The sequence below is a fragment of the Leucopleurus acutus genome (assembly GCF_964270905.1).
Source record: "Leucopleurus acutus genome assembly, chromosome: 12".
In the NCBI taxonomy this organism is placed as follows: Eukaryota; Metazoa; Chordata; class Mammalia; order Artiodactyla; family Delphinidae; genus Leucopleurus; species Leucopleurus acutus.
Window position 1 is genome coordinate 9,089,070 of NC_139154.1, and position 14,781 is coordinate 9,103,850.

The following is a 14,781-nucleotide window of genomic DNA, read 5'->3' on the forward strand; positions in this document are numbered from 1 at the left end:
TTGATGTACTAGTGGCAGGGTTTGAGCGGATTGACTCCAATTTTGAAAGAAGTTCTACTGTGGGTAACATGTTATCAACAAGCATTAAGTACTACAGAGAAATTGTTCATGAAAGGAAGTTTCCATAGATGGGGAAATCTTGATTTTTGTCTTATTTAAGATATTGCCACAGGTACCTCAACCTTTAGCAACCAGCACCCTGATCAGTCAGCAGCCATCAACAGTGAGGCAAGACCCTCCACCAGCAAAAAGATTTCAACTCACTGAAGGCTCATATGGTGGTTGGTATTTTTAACAATAAAGTATTTTTAAATTAAGGTATGTACTTTGTTTTTTCGGATATAATTCTATTGAATACTTAATACACTATAGTACAATATAATGTAAACATAACTTTTATATGCACTGGGAGCAAAAAAAAAATTGTGACTCACTTAATTGCAATATTGGCTTTTCAGTGGTAGTTTGGAAACAAACCTGCTATATCTCCAAAGTATGCCTATATGATTGTGACTGTATTGAATCCATAAATCAATTGGAAAAATTAGTATCTTAACAGCATCAAGTATTCCATTCCATAATTATGTCATTTGTTCCAATTTTTTGCTTTTTCCTATTTTAGTCTTAGCAATATTTTAAATTTTTCAGTGTAGAATTCTTGGACAACTTTTGGTAAATTTATTCCTAGCTATTTTTATTTTTAATACTACTGATAACAGAATTGGTTTTTACTGTTTCCAATTGTTTGTTACTAGTATCTGAAATATGGTTTTCAATAATATTAACCTTGAATACTGTGACATTACAAAATTCAATTTTTAGTTCTAAAATTAGTTTTGTATATATCTTAGGATTTCTACAAGCCAATTATATAATATTAAAATAGAAACAATTTTAATTTTTCCTTTCTATATTTTATATATTTTACAGTAGTTTCCTTATCTACTTGTACTGGCAAGTGCCTACATAAAATATTGATTATACATAATAAAAGTGGATATTTAGAAAGAAAGCCTTTTATATTTACCAAGATAAATATTAATTTTGATATTCTTCATCCCTTCCTGAAAGTTGAGTATTACATTTCTGCTCTTGATAGAATTTTGTTTAGAATTTCTTGTAGGGCAGGTCTGTTTACTATAATTTTTTTTTAGTTTCCTTTTATGTAAAAATATATTTTGCCTTAATTCTCAAAGACATTGAAACTGGATTTCAAATTTTGATTTGTCCTTTTATTTCTCCTCACTGTTCTTAATGAATCTATTATCTTCTTGGTTCCAGTTTCAGATGAGAGGTCAATGGTTATCTAAAACATTGTTCCCCCATATGTTGTATTATTTTAGCTGCTTTCGAGGTTTTCTCTTCATCTTCGGTTTTCAGCAGTTTAAATATATGTGTAGATGTAATTTTCTCTGTATTTATCCTGCTTTTATTTGCTGAGGTGTTTATATCTATATTTCTTTTGTATTTCACCAAATTGGGAAATATTTACCCATTTTTTAAATTTTTTTTAAGATTTTTCATTTTATATTGGAGTACAGTTGATTAAAAATATTGTGTTGAGGCTTCCCTGGTGGCACAGTGGTTGAGAGTCCGCCTACCAATGCAGGGGACACGGGTTCATGCCCTGGTCCAGGAAGATCCCACATGCCGCGGAGCGCCTAGGCCCGTGAGTCATGGCCGCTGAGCCTGCGCGTCCGGAGCCTGTGCTCCGCAACGGGAGAGGCCACAACAGTGAGAGACCCGCAAACTGCAAAAATAAAAAATAAATAATAATAATAAAAATATTGTGTTAGTTTCAGGTGTACAGCAAAATGATTCAGTTATATATATATATATATATATATATATATATATTCTTTTTCAAATTCTTCTCCCTTTTACGTTATTACAGAATATTGATCAGAGTTCCCTGTGCTGTACAGTAGGTCCTTGTTGGTTATCTATTTTAAATATAGCAGTGTGAACATGTTAATCCCAAACTCCCAATCTGTCCCTCTCCCCTACCCTTCCCCTAGAGTAACCATAAGTTTGTTCTCTAAGTCTGTGAGTCTCTTTCTGTTTTGTAAATAAGTTTTTTTTTTTGATTCTGCATATAAACGATATCATATAATTGTCTTTCTCTATCTGAGTTACTTCACTTAGTATGATCATCTCCAGGTCCATCCATGTTGCTGTAAAGGGCATTATTTCATTCTTTTTAATAGCTGAGTAATATTCCATTGTATATATGTACCACATCTTCTTTATCCATTTACCTGTCAATGGACATTTAGGTGGCCTCCATGTCCTGGTTATTGTAAATAGTGCTGCAATGAACATTGGGGTGCATATATCCTTTTGAACCATATTTTTCTCTGGATGTATGCCCAGGAATGGGATTCATGGATCATATAATTATTTTTTCAAATATTCCATTCTGCCATATTCTCACCCTCCTTTCCTGTTAGGACTACAATTGAACACTTGTTATACATTTGATATTTTTTCACCAGCTTTAAATATATATATATATATTTATATATATATATTTATACATATATTTATATATGTATATATATTATCAAAAATTTTGTATGTATATTTATATCTATAAAATTTTTGATAATCTGAACTCTCATAAAAACTGTTATTCTATTATTTAGCTGAGAGGAAACTAACAGACATGAAGCTAATGATAAATATAAGAGCTCTACAGCTGTACATATGGGAATAAATTATATGAATTTCATATATGAATCTATTTACTATCCACAATGTTGTTTGCTTCTGCTTTTGTTTTTAGTATCTTATTGTTTTGTTGCATTATTATGCTGACATTTTTGCTACCTTTTGAGGAAAGTATACATAAGCAATGTTTCATTGTCTGACAAAGACTATTTCAAGTCCAATGTTTTATATTTTCCCTATTTTCAGGTGGTTTTTACCCACACCATGCAAAAAAATCTTTAAAATAAATTCATTTAAACCAATGATAAAGTACATGGTATCAAATTATAAGATGGAATTCTTTGAAATACTCTATTATTTTTATTTTAACCTGCCATACAAATCATGCCAGTAGACTTTCCATTCATTTGCTCAATGGTCATTCATATCTCATTTAATCAAACTTGTTTGTTTTTAATAACACGTAGGGCTTCATCAGGATATTAAATTATTCTAGAAACAGTATTTTCCTCATTGAATTTCAGCCTGTGCATGGGCTGAAAACAAGCCTTTCTCCTTGATAAATATTCTCTGGAGGAGCAAAGATATTTTTTAATCAGGATGGTGTCATCATAAGTAGGCTGATAGTATGAAAAGGTATTTGCTGTTTTTGAGGGAAAATGCCATATGCAATTGGTAAAAGTGTACACAGCTGTGTTTGAGTTCATCAAATATCTCACAATAAAAGTCTGAGGTTTGCTAAATTTCCAAATGTGTGTTACCACATGTATTTCCCCTTATTTTTAAGCATGGAATGAATTTCAAAAGGCTCATGTGCTGCAAGTTGCTATTTCATCTATTTATCAAAATAGAAGCATAAATAAGCTTTGCTGTCAATAAATTATGTTGAATGGGTTTATGGCTGTTTTTCTTTCTTCCAGATAACAAGATAGCTCTGAAGTAAACATTCCAAAGCCAGAGGATTCAGGCATCATCGCTAGGATTTTCATATATCCTGGAATATGTGCTTCAACTTACTAAATGTTGGCAACTTTGCTTGGGCACCAAATCAAGTCACTCTTGTGGTTGTATCACATATCTGCAGCTCTACTCTTTTTAGATTAGTTAACATTTTTTGTTTTGGAATCAGAATTTCCAGAGAGAAAAGACTGTTTCTTGAAGCCTATCTCATAAAACTCTATATTGAACTACTGTGGGTCATTGATAAACTATCTTGCTTAATCTTCAGTCATAATTGTATTAGGCCCCACTTAAAATTGATGTGTTTGTGATTTTAGATATATTGTTTAGTCTCTGGTTATTTTCCTTCATAATTTCCCTACTTTACTTTTATCCCTTGGTTAAAGCATGACATTCTACTAATTATTCAGAAGTTTCTTCTTTTGTTGCATTGGCCTCTATTTAAATGTCTAGAGGGGTGGAATAGGGAGGGTGGGAGGGAGGGAGATGCAAGAGGGAAGAGATATGGGGATATATGTATATGTATAGCTAATTCACTTTGTTATAAAGCAGAAACTAACACACCATTGTAAAGCAATAATACTCCAATAAAGATGTTTAAAAAAAAATGTCTACTGTAAGATGCTACATATGAATGCTTAACTTTTAAAGTTACGTACTTGTGGATTCAAACTCTAATTTTTTTCTTGTCTCTTATAAGCCTAATTCCTCTTTTGTAAAATGGGGATAAAAATAGCTCTCCTTCCACAGTATTATGAGAACAGAATGAGAAAATTAATATAACACTCAGTACAGTTGTTATGAATTGAAAATGAGAATGTAGATATTAAATATTTTCTCTAAACTTTCTCTGGAAACTCAAAAGAAATTCAATAGGACAATAAAATTTAACCTTCAATTAGTATCATCATCATCCCCTTACTTGGACATTAAGAAAAGAAAAAAGTAGGTGTGTAAATAAGAATGCTGAAGGGCTAATATTAAATATCAAGTCAGTATTACAGAAATACATGGGACAAAAAGAAAGATGACTAATAATATCAGTTGTACACCCCAAATGTGTGGGTCTTCCTAGAGCAAAATCACCACATCTTTTATTAATGAAAGGAAGAGATACCCAAATGTCCAGACTTGCTTCTTATTTCATTACAAAATGCATCCCATTATTATTTCCACTTCTGTATTAATTTAGAAATAAAAGATGAGAGAATACAGCCAACTGTTGAGTCATAGGGAAATCACAGCACATGTTTTCCTAATTAAGAAAAATATATAAAACAAATATAAAAATCAACCAAATATAGGTAAATAAGTTATGCCATAAAAATATCAAAAGTCTAAAGATAGAAATTATTAAATTTGAAGCAAAACTATACTAAATTAGATAAGATGGAAAATATTTACAAATATGTCCAAAAACACTTTCTTTGAAAAGATTAATAAAAGTAAGATGTCAGAAGTAAAGAGAATCAGAAAATCTATTAACCTATTTGACCCCTAAAGAGGATCTACATACTTATGTTTTTACAAATAATTTATCTCAAATATTGGAGAGAATGATAATTCCAAATCATTTAAATTGGTTTCACAACTTATTTTATCAGATGAACCAAAATCAGAGACCACAATGCACAATATATTCAGAACAACTTCAGTTTCAATTTAGAGTCCACAGTTTTAAGCAGAGTATTAGTAAAGCAGTGTGACAGTGTAACCGTTCACTCAGAACAAGCAGGATACTAAAAATGAAGACCTGGTTTACTATTAGGAAATATATTACTATAATTTAAAACGCAAACACGTTGAGGAAAGATACCAGTACACTAATGCTCACAGTGATTCTGATAGAAGTCTACATTTATTCCCAATTTTAAAATACTCAGTAAAAATATGAAAGGAAAATAGAGAAATTTCTATCAGTAGCAAGATAAAAACTGCAACAATCATTTAATGTTAGCTTAGAATCTCTAGCCAGAGCTATAAGATTAAGAGATAAAATAAATAATTTTTAAAAGATGAATTTATTTATTAGTATTTTCCTAAAATGTATGTTACCTTAGATTAGAAAACCTAACACAATCAACAAACAATGCTAGAATCATAAAAGATATACACATGTTGGCAAATGTTTAAAATGAATGTATAGAATACAATAGCTATTCTATATGCCAGTAAATAAATTGAGACCAAGAAAAGAAATCTCTAACACAATAAAAGTTAAAAACAAACTACTTAGAAATAAACACTAAAAAACATACAGCTATTATATTAAGAGATTACACAAATATAAACCCAAAATACCAATAAATGTAAATTAATATATTACTATGAAAAAAGCATGAACAACAAAACTATATCTAGTATTTTCAATTATGTTTAAAATTACTATAATTCTGATAAAAATTTTAATTATATTGGGGAATAAAATATTATTCCAATGTTTATTTAAGAGAGTGCTAAATATTATAATTAAAGGAAACTAAAAAATGGGAAGGGGAACAATAGTCTTAACAAACTATTGTTTGTTTGAAACAATACTAAAACAATTTTGAATAACTATATCCTTCCTGTGTTAAAATTCATATATAAATTACTTCATCAAATTTTATAGTTACAATAATTTAATTTCTGACATTACAAATGTAAATATTTTACAATAAAATGGTGAAGTCACTGTATTAAACACAACTAAATGAATCTGAATTCCATAGAGATTTAAAATTTTCTCTATTAAAATTTTTAAAAGTGTAGAAATTTTTTATGTAGTACATTTTTCCTTCTGGTACTTATATTTTAAAAAATTTTAATTTATTTTTATATTTATTTTTTGGCTGCATTGGGTCTTAATTGCTGCGTACAGGCTTTCTCTATTTGCAGTAAGCGGGGGTTACTCTTCGTTGTGGTGCACAGCCTTCTCCTGTTGCAGAGCATGGGCTCTAGGTGCACAGCCTTCAGTAGTTGCAGCATGTGAGCTCAGTAGTTGCGGCACGTGGGCCCTAGAGCATGCGAGCTTCAATAGTTGTGGCTCATGAGTTCAGTAGTTGTGGTGTACAGGCTCTAGGACACATGGGGTTCAGTAGTTGTGTCACATGGACTTAGTAGTTGTGGCTTGTGGGCTCTACAGTACAGGCTCAGTAGTTGTGGCACACAGGCTTAGTTGCTCTGCGGTGTGTGGGATCTTCCCGAGCCAGGGATTGAATCCATGTCCCCTGCATTGGCAGGTGGATTCTTAACCAGTGCACCACCAGGGAAGTCCCTGGTTCTTATATATTTTTACTCCACTTATTCCACAATTATTATACTAATTTAATATATTTCTATGTTTGAAAGTTTTTTTAAATCACTGATATACTACTTGGCAACAAAAATATGTACATTGATATGCCTATGGTTAAATGTATGTATAATTTATGTGTATATGTGTACATATATTGTATAGAACATTATTGTGACATATAATATTGTAATATATATTTATATATATTATATAAATAATTTCCTACAATCATACAGTTCCATATCCCCCAAATATTTTTGCATTTAATTAGCATAGAGTACACATATTGAAAATAATATTAAATGTAAAATGTTAGATTTTATTTAGCATATCTTTAAGTGATATGTTCTTAGATGATTAGCTTATGGTAGAATGAGGCAAACCTTAACATAAATTTGATTCCTATTTTTTTAAAGCTACAGGAAAGAGTGAGAAAAGGCAACCCTCCTACACTGCTGGTGGGAATGTAAATTGGTACAGCCACTATGGAGAACAGTATGGAGGTTCCTTAAAAAACTAAAAGTAGAACTACCATATGACCCACAATCCCACTCCTAGGCATACACCCAGAGAAAACCATAATTCGAAAAGATACATGCACCCCAATGTTCATTGCAGCACTATTTACAATAGCGACGACATAGAAACAACCTAAATGTCTAATGACAGATGAATGGATAAAGAAGATGTGGTACATATATACAGTGGAAATTAGCCATAAAAAAGAACAAAATAATTCTATTTGCAGCAACATGGATGGACATAGAGATTGTCATATGGAGTGAAGTAAGTCAGATACAGAAAGACAAATATCATATGATAACACTTATATGTGGAACCTAAAAAAAGGGTACAAATGAACTTATTTACAAAACAGAAGTAGAGTCACAGATGTTGAAAACAAACTTATGGTTACCAGTGGATAAGTGCAGTGAGGAATAAATTGGGAGATTGGGATTGACATATACACACTACTATGCATAAAATAGATAACTAATAAGAACATACCGTATAGCACAGGGAACTCTACTCAATATTTTGTAACAGCCTATATGGGAAAAAAATCTAAAAAAAGAGTGGATATATGTATATATATAACTGATTCTCTTTGCTGTACACCTGAAACTAAGACAATGTTGTAAATCAAATATACTCCAAGAAATATTTAAAAAGAAAAGAACTTTGGTAACAGCGAAACACTCAATATTTGAACTTCTTCAAAAACAAGACATATCACATAGGTCATTAACTATAATTTTGCATGATGAATAGCTGAAAATTTGATTATGATGCTTGAATTTTATCAAAAGAAAAATTATATTTGCAATATGATTTGCCTTTCATTTCTTTGAATCTCACAAAGAAGAGTAAATTTTGGGAAGAGTAACAGTAATGCTTCAACAAGATTTATCTACTCTATTAATCTCAACTATTACTCTTTATTTGCAGTGCTTTTCTACCTTAGCTAAACATTTGAAATAACCTAAGGAGCTTAAAAACACTGTGATCTGTGTCTCACCCCCAGAGCTTCCAATTCATTATTCTAGTAAACAACGTAGGAGTTGACATTTGTAAACCTCTGCCATTGATTCTGACATGCAGCCAAGGCAGAGAACTATTGTTACAACACCTGTTTCTAACCAATACATACAGAAAGGTTAAGAAAACTGAAATATTGATTATTTCAATATATCTTTGCAAATACCATACTTGTTGAACAAAAATTTATTTTAATGTACTTGTAAATACTCATATAGAGAAATGTTACAGCATATCATTAATTCATACAGTAAATTATTGTAAGAAATCACAAATGAAAGGGTGTGAGCAAAACTATAATAAATGTAAAGTACATGTTAAAACATTAAAATATTGCCTTGGGTCATAGGAACTTAAATAACTTTGAGGGAGGATTTGTCCTACTCTTTTTATATCAACAAGAAAACATCATTTGCATTGTAAAATTAATTAATCTGAATTAAATAAAAAGATGTGTGTTGTTAAATAGAATTTGAAGATTCACACTATGGGCACAGAATATCAGAAAAAAATATTGGAGTGAGCATCATTATGATTAAATAAACCTAAGGGAGTTTACCTATCACAGTAAACAGTTTTTAACTTAGCAAAGGATATTCCCTGATTAGCCTGCCACTTCCAAAATCCCGTAACCTAAGGAACCAATCTATTACCCAATTTTTATGCCTTTCTTTTTTTTTTTCTAAAACAATATAAAGGCTTCTACAGGAAAACAGCAGTGCTTGAAGTTGTCTTTAAAATTTTTTCATAGTATAAGACATAGATGAATATTTAAATAAATAAATGAATTATTAGGCATTTTATATGTAATTTTCCACTTAATTAGTTCCTAATTTAATAGAACAAAATCTCTATAGCTTAAAAGGTTACAGTATGATTAGCTAGAACCTAATTAACCAAAACCTTCTATTTTGAATTTTATTTTTAGCTCTGGTTGACATATATAAACAAGAGACAAATGACAAGAAAATAAGCCTCATTATAAATTGATATTAAAAAATATAATTCAAGGGTTACCTCATATTCAGCCTATAATCTGTACCTGTATCCTCAATTCTAGTTTAGGACAGTGGTCTCTGAATGAAAGTCCTTATGTCATTAAGACCATGAATGTCCCTTCATGACTAACTTTTAAACTGTAAGTTATATAACAAATTAGTTATATAACAACAACTGTGTAGACATAAGCATTATAAAAAATAATTTAAATTAAAATATAGTAGAACATGTGTGTACCACATATAGCATTGCTAAGGAGACTGTTTTCCAGAGTTTATATGTGTATTCTAGGTTGTGATGTACAATGTGTATCTTACAGTATTTTTCAGCTAAACAATTTCACAAGCCATGATCAAGAAGAAATTCCCCAGTAATTCTTGTAGTCAGGCAGAATGTGCCATCACTAAAGAATTCTGCTACACTCAGTTTTGCCTTTGATTTTTATCTCATGACAAGCTATTAGGGAGAGACAGAAACAAAGAAGGAGGATGAGGAGATGGAGGGAGAAGAAGAGGAAGGGGAGGAAATAGAGAGGAAGGGAGAGGATGAGGGGAGGAAGAGAGGGAAGGAAAAGGGGGGAAGGGATCAGGAGAGAGGAAGGAGGAGAAAAAAGGAAAAGGTGGAATAGACAGCACTGAGAAATATGAACATGGAGAAGTCAGTCTGAATCACAAATTCCTAAACTGTTAACCGCATGTGTAGATATATTCTTTGTTCCTCTTTCATTTTTATCTCTCACATTTTATCTGTAAAAGTACTGAAAACAAACAAACAAAAAAAACACCTTGAGGGAGATACTTCACAATGTTATCGGGATTATAAAATACAATGTAAGTAGTTTTCACCTCAGTAAAATTATTCACTTAATTAAAAATGAAATGAAACAAAAACATAAATTGCTGAGTTGATCATGAACACCTGTCACTTATTTGTATCTCCCCAAGAAAGGAAAAAGTAACATATTCCTGATTTCCAATTAAGGTATCAGTGACATTAGAGAGGTTACATAGCAAAAGAAATTTAAAAATAGAAACTAAATAGAGCTGGGAGACCAGAAAGGGAAGCTCTCAGGCCCTGCAATGATAGCAGAGCCCAACAAGAGGTACACGCCTCTTCTTTCCTAGTGAGTACTCAGTCAATGAAAAACCATGGAGTTTTTGTTTACTACAGCCCTCCCAATGTCCTTTTCCCCCACTATAAAATATTTTTTCTTCCCTTGTCCTGCAGGGACTTGTCCAAGGCTTGCCGTGGTTGCAGACCCCAAATTTGCAATTCTCCAGTGATCTGCAATAAACTCATCTTTGCTGAAGAAATATCTGGCAGCCTATTTGTTTTAGGTCAACAATAGCTCCCTCTGTTTCTAGACTGAATATGTGAAAGAAGATGCATTTATTCACTGGGAGTACCCAATAAGTGACATAATTTCCTGGATTACTCTCCAGTTATTCACATAACAGGGATGTCTGCAATATAGAATTCCCACTACATTTTAACTATCAAATTAAGATGAATATGATTTTTATATATCTTTTCTGTGTACGTGCATGTGTGCACGTGTGTATTTAAGTTTGTTAAAGAAAGAGAAACAAGTACATGCTTTGTTACTTGAGAATCCTCCATTGAAAGATTGAACCCAGGTTAAACCATCCTCCTGGTTGTGTCACACAATTCTAGGTAGATCAGGCTATAAGAAAGCAAGTCGTGTGTCTGCTTTTGCTAATCCTACATGGACAAACTCACTTCATGTGAGCTGCAAGACCCATGTCTTGCAAGACCCCATGTCCCTATCTTTTGAAGAAAAAGATTTTTGCTTTATTCTCCCAGGCCTCTCCTAAGTCTCAGAAGACTGGCTTGAGAGTTAATGATTAGGAAATGTAAAAATGCAGAAACAAAGGATACCTTTTGGGCCAGGAAACTGGTAACAATTTAGACTCTAATTCAGCCACATATCAGAGTCACTGAACTCCCCATTCTCTGAATGATATAGATAAGAAGGACTGACACACATTCCTACGTTGTTTTTACAGAAACCAGAACCCCACCAGATGAAAACGGCTAACCAGAAACATGAACATCCCAGACCAGCTGGGACCAAAAGGTTGATGATGTTGACTTACAAAACATCACCCTGTTACCTCATCACCAAACAATCAGAAAAATATCCACGAGCTGATCAGGTACCCTGCAATCCACAATCCTAATATTGCCTTTAAAAACCCTTCCCTGAAGCCATCAAGGAGTTCAGGTCTTTTGAGCACTAGCTGCCTGTTCTCCTTTCTTGATGCCCTGCAACAAATATTGCACTTCCCTTCACTGCAACCCAGTGTCAGTAGATTGGCTTTGCTGCATGTCTGGCCAGTGGATCCAAATCCAGGTTAGGTAACACTGTTATCAGATACTGTGGCTATGTGCACATCTGTGGAAATTGAGTGAAAATGCAGATATCCCCTTTGGTTACTTATATATGCAAATTATTACAAGTTTATTCTTAATCAACTTAATAAATGTTTCAATAAGTACCTGTGACTTACTGGTTTTGTCAATGTACACAATCTATTTCCCTGTGGGTTCTGCTACAAAGATAATTCCAATCAACTAATTTTTTGAGATGAGCACACCTAGTTGTGAAGAGTTAAACCATTTCCTCAATGTCAAATAATCCAAGAAAGGATTAGGAACAGAATCAAGTTTTCTTAATTGTCTCTAATTTTTTAAACTTAAAAAAAAAATCTAACAAAGAACAGGTAGAGTACTACACCTAGGACAGTGTGTTCTCAGATCTCTAAATTAACCACATTTAAACCCATAATTTTTCCCACCTTAAAGAATGCTTTCACTTCTGGTTCTACAATTTCATTTACTTGAAATGCCCATAATATTTAAGATATACTATAGGTTAAAAAGAGAAATAGTAATCTCAAGTGGCTGTCTCACTTTATTTATCCATGCTCAGGGGCATAACTTTCAAACAGTTTATAGTTCCTATATTAAAATGTCTATAGACAATAACATTTCTTAATACTTACCACCATGACAAAATGTCTTAATATACTAGAGGAGAAAAAGCATCAAAATTCTTCAAAGCCCTGTTTCAATATCACATAAATCACTGACATAGCTATTGGCCTGTTTCAATACTGGTTTCTAGTGTCAATTCTATTTAGGAAAAATAATGAATTGTTAAAAATAATCACCAAATATTAACTTGTTATCATGGTCAGGACTACAAGGAATACATGGATACATAATAAGTGTTCTCTCTCCTCAAGCTACATAGATTCTAATAATTTTCTTTAAAAACATGATCAGGGGACTTCCCTGGTGGCACAGTGGTTGAGAGTCCGCCTGCCGATGCAGGGGACACGGGTTCGTGCCCCAGTCCGGGAAGATCCCACATGCCGCAGAGCGGCTAGGCCCGTGAGCCATGGCTGCTGAGCCTGTGTGTCCAGAGCCTGTGCTCTGCAACAGGAGAGGCCACAAGAGTGAGAAGCCCATGTACCGCAAAAAAAAAAAAAAAAAAAAAAGATCAAATAACAATAGTGGTACATAGAAAGTGGTGAAGAAGACTTGCATTTCCACTAGTATTGTGGGCTATATACCTAAACTAATTATTTTTGCTGATTCCAGAAGGGTGTATCAAAGAAAATATTTGAAGATATAATTCTGAGACTATCTAGAACTGAGAAGACACAGGTGATAGAACCTATGAAAGATTTAAGAAACCCGAAGATTCACAAAATTTATAAGCAGGATAAAGGAAATGAAATTTGCATCGTGGTGATAATGACAAAAACCAAAGATGAGATATAGATTTTATAAGATGCCAGAACTAAAGGTTTACATTGAAAGGGGTAACAGCTTGACAGATGACTTCTGTCACAATGGATGCCAGAAGACAGAAATATGACAAAGTCAATGTGCTGAGAGAGAATAACTGTCAGCCTAAATCATTATAACCAGTGAAGGCGTCTTTCAAAATGAAAGTGATATAAAGACATTTTCTAACAAAAATTGACATGCATCCCACCTACAGATACTCTCTAAAGAAAAATTTAAATGTTGTGCTGAAGGAGGATTTGAGTACCAAGAAAGAAAAAGATAATGTACAATGTGTTGTGGTATATATATATATATATATATATATATATATATATGTAATACTAAATGTATGTTGATTGCATAAAACAATAATAGTCATTAAATAAAAAATTAACATGCATACATATTTGTATGTAATTTTTGATATATAAGAATGAAATTAAAGTGTTCTAAAATATTAGTATTGTGGGGGAAAACTTAAAATATATTGATTAAATTTAGACTGACATATCAAGTGTGCAATTTATAATGTTTAAAAAACGCAATATAGGGTAGAAACAGAAAGTATAACTTCCAAACTAGTAGAGGAATAAAAACAGAAAGAACAAATAATAAGTTCAAATGGAAGCTAAAGTCTAAGAGAAAAGAAAAAACATAAAATAGATAGAATGTAAAGTGAAAAACAGGTCCATATATAGCATTAATTTTTGTTACCAAAATCGATTAGATTCCTCAGGGGTAAAAATTGTCATCATGCTTTAGATATATGATCCAACCTCTTCTGTTTACAAGAGACACAGCTATACCATAAATTATCAAAATAGTTGATTGTAAAAGACGAAAAGGAATTACTACACAAATTCAAACCAAAGGAGCTGGTATAGCTATATTAATAACAGAAAAACAGAGAAGTTAAGGCACAAATAATTAGTAGCCAAAAATTTTAGTCACTCCAATGATAAAAATCCAATAACCATGACTACATAAGTGTTCTGAAAGACCATTCACATGATAATTTACCCTCAAGACAGAGAAAGCAAAAGACAGAGTACTAGATATTTTACTTGACACTTTTTTGGTAATTAATAGAAAAAATTGGCTAACGTTAAATAAGAGTCATAGAAGATTTAACAAATTTTAAAACTTAACCTCATATCTATATAGAGAAGACTGAGCTCAGAAACTGGAGAATTTAATCTTTCCAAGCACAAGAACATTTATAAAATTGATTGTGTACAAGGACTTCAAGCATATATGACCCCTATACGCATTCTGATTGCAATGCACTAAGCTAGAAATGAAAGGATTTAACATAAAAATCCCCATGTTTTTGAAAATTAATGTCTTCCACTTAAATGACCTTTGGGTAGAATATATATATATATATATATATATATATATATATATATATATATATATATATATATTATAGTGGAAATTAGAAAACATTTATAACACATCCAAACCTTTGGGATAGAACTAAAGTGATGCTAAGAAGGATATGCAAAGCCTTAAAT

At 32.1% G+C, this 14,781-nt stretch overlaps 1 protein-coding gene across 1 annotated transcript in view; it reads left to right on the plus strand.

Annotated features, from left to right (window-relative positions):
- The window catches only part of LOC309970187 (serpin B6-like), a gene marked incomplete at both ends in the record, with an annotated part of 127,316 nt that overhangs the window by 110,312 nt on the left and 2,223 nt on the right, over positions 1–14,781 (plus strand).